General features: G+C 37.6%; 1 long non-coding RNA gene across 1 annotated transcript; it reads left to right on the top strand.

Annotated features, from left to right (window-relative positions):
- Positions 1 to 2,089: 2,089 nt before the first annotated feature.
- LOC126810394 (uncharacterized) lies at positions 2,090 to 4,715 on the top strand. The gene is made up of 3 exons (XR_007675207.2): positions 2,090 to 2,258; positions 3,455 to 3,643; positions 4,581 to 4,715. It is a non-coding gene; the product is annotated as an uncharacterized LOC126810394 (long non-coding RNA).
- The last annotated feature ends 2,097 nt before the right edge of the window (positions 4,716 to 6,812 follow it).

The raw sequence follows: 6,812 nt of genomic DNA, 5'->3' as shown, positions 1-6,812 counted from the left end.
CCCACTTAGCCACGTGATTCCCCCCTGTGAGTTGGCATGACATGTATTATAATACAGTTTTTTCCATAAGAATAACACGCTAATGGGATTTACGGTAAATATTAATATTATTTCACGGTTACTGAACTTCGTTCCAATTGAAGGGTCACGGTGGCCAAGTGGGTGAGACGCTGGCTTGCTAGCCTGGATGTCGGGAGTTCGATAATCCTGTCTATATAATATCTGAAATTGGTGACATGCGATTGTCACGATTATCAAATCAAATGGAATCACACAAATGAACATGAAAAATATCGTTTGGAATTACTTATAGTAATATATATTGTTTTTGATTTTTGATTTCTACTTCATTTATCGATGCTTGAGAAGTTCTTTTTACGCTATTTGAGTAATTGTATTAAAGACAGGGGCCACTCAGATGGTCCTCCGTCTACTTCAAGAATACTGATATTGAAAATTGGCGTGAAATTGTCAAGGCGGGCGTGATAATCTAGCCTCCCCTTGGCGTTTATTCGATTATCACGATGGGTTTAATTGATTGGACCAACACTCCAATAGTCTCTTCATCAAATGTCAAGTGACAACGTAAAACATACCCAGATTCTTGACTTTTTGGGTGGCACAAAATAAGAAACAATAATCAATAACTGGTGAATGTGGAAAACCATAATTCTAATAGAGTAATATCAACAGGTCTGCCTTTAACAGAAGTATATCTATATCTATGTATAACCCTAACCCTAACCCTACGTACATACATACGGCCTACAGAATATTAATATTAATCAGAGTATATAATAGGACAAAAATTGATCACAATTTGCTGGACCCAGGCCCCAATGATTACTCCAACCAAATATACCTGTTACCTTCTGTCTATCGCAGGAAGGAGGGTTGGATGGCCGAATGGTTAGCAAGTGCGCGCTGTATTATAACGTCTGTCATTGAGTCAACTGGCGGGGTTTCGATTGCCCGGTTGTACGTGACAAGGAGTAGGGTGGCCTGTCCAACCTCGTGGATTTTCTCCGAGTCCTCCGGTTTCCTCCCACTGCTAAAGACCCCTAAATAAAATTATTAAACCATGTTAGTCCCGAATGACCTACTTTGTGTCGCGTGAACGTTAAAGGCATCTCTCTCTCTCTCTAAACAGGAGTAGGTCAACGCCGTAGCAGTAGGCCAACGTCGCCAGGCCTATGTTGCTCCCCCATCCGAGCCAACACTATACACCAAATTTCCGTCCCGGGAAGCCTTAGTGTAGCCAGCAATCCTAACAAGACAAACAAACAAACAGATGAAAAAAGACACAACTATTTGTATACATGTAGATTACCACTGTATACCACGAAGATTGACCCAAAATAAATAGATAGTGGATATCGATTAAGTGCATGTCCTTTTTGTAAAGCAACTGTATATGTTATGTAACCTGTGTATGTTCGAGTTAAATGTTTATATACATGCTTTTTTATTTTATTTTATATCTGTGACACTTGTTTCTATTATGTATAGATATATTTTTGTCGATATTGTTTAATTTGTCTCCAATAAATCTCCATGGGTTTGGCGCCATATTCATTCATTCATTCGCCATATTCATTCATTCCCTGTCAGTAAACCGTCCAGAACAATCAAACTGCTTAGCTATATTTAGCCCGAACAGATCATGATCGAACTAAGCCACGGTTTTAATCAAGCAGTTATTCCAGATTTGACAACGCACTTGTATCATGCGCAGAATAACTCACAAAATAAACCCATTCGCGCAGCCAATAGAAGGTTGTTAATACTGCGTTAAAGATTGCAAAGTACACTTTTGATTCTAGTATCATTAAATTGATTTAAAAGCATTGAAGATAAGTTTATCAGAATATTTCAATTCTATTTCCCATATTAAAACAAGCGTGTGTCTGATCGGCAACTAAAGGTCGAAGTAATCCAGTTAATAATGTCCATTCTTTATTTAATGGTTTTCGCGGTACATGTATATTCAGGTATGTTTGAAGTTTCTAGTCAATGTACCAGCATATTTCAGATGATTCCGTTTAAAAACCGTCTTGTGAGTAATTATTTAAGTCAGCATCTGAATCTATCAGTTCAAGATTGTGGAGGACAATGTGCCAGAACGTCAAATTGTGACTCCTTTTCTTATCAACCCAAGACGAACCCCGGGGAATGTTATTTGTATCGGAAGAGAGTTTGGGCAGGACAGACACCTGCGGTTTATAGAGAAGGCTTGGTGACATATTGGCGATTAGCAGGTAACTCTTTTTATTACACGTTGGCTTTCTTAGTCCGGTAGCAGGTCGACAAACCTGGAAATATAGCGCACCTTCATACCGAGGTCTGAGGGAATTTGTCCCGAATTTTACCCCACCAAATTAAAGTAAATAACCGGAAAATGCCTCCTGACGGCCATCTTGAATATTTTAATTCCCCGAAGGATCCCAAGGGTGGCATCATCCGGATTCTGAAACTAGACATATTGAAGATATATAATACACCGAAAACCTATATTTCAATATATTACACATCTTTGTAGGGGCCTTTATATGTTTCCTGCCAATATAAGCCACCATTTTGAAGTTGGCCCACTAGCAGAATTAGCTGTCACATTTAGGAAGAATACGCAAGCTCATTGGATTCAGCGGGTCTAATTATTATAGTAACCATCTTCAAACCGAAGTCCGCGAGAATCTGTCACATTTTTTACCCTACTAAATAACTAGTAAATGCTTCATGGTGGCGATCTTGAATATTTAAATTTCCCCAAGGGTGCCAGGGTGGCATCATCCGGATTCTGGATCTACACATATTGAAGATATATAAACCACCAAAAAACATTAAGAGGACTATATTTCCACAAAATGGGGTTTGGCAACTGGACTATCTCAAGTGTCGGACGTCTGCCGTTCACATTTGTTTATGGACATTCTACAGGTCACAAGTGTTATTTAATTGTTGTATCTCCAACTTCCCGGATTAAGGCCACTGGTTGTACGAACATCGCGTACATAGCTAGTGGACCCGGTGGAGGTCCCAAATTTTATTCGATTCGATTCGATATGTCAGCCATTCCATGATTTAGAGAGTTGATTTTGAGCTTGGCATGTGAATAAATGAAATAAGATGGGGTTTAATCTCCTACTGTTCTGCACCTATTGTCTAATAATAATTTATATAACATTTGAATCCAGAAAAGTGACATACAATAGGCAGATTTAAGCCGTGAGGTGAGAAATGTGATATTTTCCAAAAAATAAAAATCACGTACAGTTGCTTGAATCAGATCACATATAAAAAGCTTCATTAATATTTCAAATAGCTGTTCTTCAAACTATATTATTTTTTATCCTGAATACAGGATATCATGTTTCCATGTCGAGTTAATACTTCAGAATGATAGCTGCCATATGATACACAATAGCATGTTTCAACATCTACATTAATATTTCAGATCGCTGCCCATCAGAATACATTTTGAATACAACTTACAATATATGTTTCAAGGCCTATATTAATATAGGAGACGAGACGTCTTGGTCCCGAGCTATGACACGATGTGAGGATGATGGCGGATATCTGTTTATTGGTCATTCTATGAACAGATTACAAATGGTGGCTGATTTTGTCAAGACTTTGAAAGGTGTTATATTTCAATTTAAATGACCAGATATCTTTGAGAACTAACTTGTTCTATGTTCAACTGTCGACTCGGGAAGCCACAAATTTAACTGAATTCATTAAACTATCCGACTCCACTTTAACTTTTGAAGATCAAATTGTAATCGTGTTGGTTGTGGCATGTTTGTATCAGATTGATGCCTACTTTCATGTCTTTTACTCCCATTGATAAAGACGAAAATACTATTATAAAATTGTAGATACCGATATGGAATAATACATTTTAATAAGTTTTTCCCGCCCATATGTACGTTTGAAAAGGTCGACAATTTATGTAGGTCATATTTGGCTCGGGTGAGGATTGGGGTGAGAGTTGGGGTGTGTCCATTGATCTCGACTGTACCGTAATGTTTCCACATGTACTTATTGACCAATTTCATTTTTGTAACTAGAATTGAATATTGTTTATATCTAATATTTTATACCTTTTATTGGGGTGGGGGAGGCGTAGTATGGTCGCCGCGTCTATCATACATTGTGGGTTGTCTCCGGACACTCTAGCTTCCTCTAGCCTGAAATAAGTATATACCAGTTTGACTTGGGTGGACGTTAAAAGAGAGAGAGAGAGAGAGAGAAATGGGGTTTAACGTCCACTCGACACAAACTAGGTCATTTCGGGACTAACACATGGTCCAATTTTATTTCAATAATTCGCTTGCGCGTAGGGGTCTTTAGCAGTGGGAGGAAACCGGAGGACCCGGAGAAAACCCACGAGTTGGACTGGCGACCCTACTCCTTGCCACGAACAACCGGGGATTCGAAACCACGCCAGTTGACTCAATGACAGACTTTATGGTACAGCGCGCACGTGCTAACCATTCAGCCACCCCCCTCCACCCCCGGGTGGACGTTAAACGATATTTCTCTCAATGTCTTTGTGTTATTTTTTTTTATTACAGTGTACAGTCGCTTGACATATTTTGGTGGTACTGATATATATGTAGAAGGAAATTGGGAATGGATCGATGGCTCTACTACATTTAATTGGGCTCTGCCTCAACCTGACGTCTACGACGGAGAGGATTGTGGTGCTGTAGAAACGCAGAATCCAGTGGGCGGGATGCATGATTTATATTGTCAGCGGGTCCACGGTTTCCTGTGTGAGATTCCCATATAGATGGGACAGGTTTAGTGCCTGGGCCTATAAAAATAGCATAGAGCTATGTTAAAAATAATAATAATAATAACAGTAATCACTTCATTTCAAAAGGGCAAAAAATTAGACCTGCGACTTTTCTTACGTTAGATGAAAACATCGTTTTAGTCTCGTACAGAACATAGAGTAACGATGCGTGATTTGCATTTGATCCACGCCAATATGTACTCAGATTATTCAACATTATGTGGTTCTTTTTTTAAATTAAAGGACAATATTGGTGTCAATCATTATCACATATGTGATAGAACTGGTTAAACCCGTTCAAAATATAATTTTAACACAGAGATCATTGCTACGATAGATTATGAGGATTTCAAGGGAAGGAAAACACGAGTTATCTTTCTATATAACTAATTGAAGTGTGATAATAGATACACGGGTGAATTTCTTCTCACTAATAATTTCTTCGAAAACCAAAGGTTGTTGTGTCAAACTGTAAAAGAATATCAAATAATTCAAATAAGAAATTGACTGTCACTAGGTAAGAGAAAACGAAAACAAATTTGAAAAATCCGTGCATTACCATGTTTTTATTAAGTATAGAATGAATAAAAACAAGGAAATGTACGGACTATTTCTATTTTTCTCGTGTTCTCTTACGTAGTGACATTCAATTACTTTTTTTAAAATGTCAGATATCCTCTCACACTCTCACATAACAACTTATCTGTATCTGTTATCACCCGTCCCTTCAGTCAGTTATATAGAAGGATAACTCGTGTTTTCCTTTTTGCGTTCGTCACTTCCGTTTGTTGAACCCTTCATCGCTCATCTATCGTAGAAGTGTGATAATAGATACACGGGTGAATTTCATCTCAGTAATAATTTCTTCGAAAACCAAAGGTTGTTGTGTCAGACTGTAAAAGAATATCAAATAATTCAAATAAGAAATTGACTGTCACTAGGTAAGAGAAAACGAAAACAAATTTGAAAAATCCGTGCATTACCATGTTTTTATTAAGTATAGAATGAATAAAAACAAGGAAATGTACGGACTATTTCTATTTTTCTCGTGTTCTCTTACGTAGTGACATTCAATTACTTTTTTTAAAATGTCAGATATCCTCTCACAGTCTCACATAACAACTTATCTGTATCTGTTATCACCCGTCCCTTCAGTCAGTTATATAGAAGGATAACTCGTGTTTTCCTTTTTGCGTTCGTCACTTCCGTTTGTTGAACCTTCATTGCTCATCTATCGTAGCAATGATCTCTGTGATAAAATAATATTTGGAACGTTTTGAACCAGTTCTATCACATACGTGATAATGACTGACACCAATATTGTCCTTTAAAGGTTCCCGATAGACATGATTAAATTGTTGATTTAACTAGGTGACTGTGTCATTTAGTTAGGCTTAAGCATCACTTTAAATACCGATACATCGTTAGCTGGTGGATATATGATGATATTTCAAACCTCAGTAATTGTTCGATGAGAATTGCTATAAGAGCGTACTAAGTTATTCAGTTTAATTACAATGCAATTGAGACTTCAAATAAAATTGTTATACATACCATTTTGTGTCTTTAGTAAAATATGTTTAAACGAATTAGGCAGTAGGCCTATTTACTTTCTGTGTTTTTTTTAGATTAAAATCTATCTTGGAAGGAGAAGAGATCTTGTAGAATTTGAAATGTTTCTTTCAAACCATGTCTTGTTAAGAGGTTTCTTTATGGTTTCGAAAATGATTAGGACTCTTATGGCTCGCAAGTTTGTGATATACTGAAGTCATTCGATGTCATTCATCATGTTTCTAAACCTATTCACCGTCAAGGACACATCCTTGATTTGGTTATAAGCAGAGGCGGTGATGCCCTCATTGACTCAGTAACGGTTAAGGAGGACATACTCTCTGACCATCGCCCAATAACCGGTTTACACACTGCAAAAATCCACACTACTACATCTGATAACAACTTAAATTCTGTCTAGTCGCTCGGATGGGACGAAAACCAGAGGCCCTGTGTA

This window comes from Patella vulgata, chromosome 2 (assembly GCF_932274485.2).
Source record: "Patella vulgata chromosome 2, xgPatVulg1.2, whole genome shotgun sequence".
Taxonomy (NCBI): domain Eukaryota; kingdom Metazoa; phylum Mollusca; class Gastropoda; family Patellidae; genus Patella; species Patella vulgata.
Note: the sequence above shows the minus strand (reverse complement) of the source record. Positions and strands in the feature narration are given on the sequence as shown.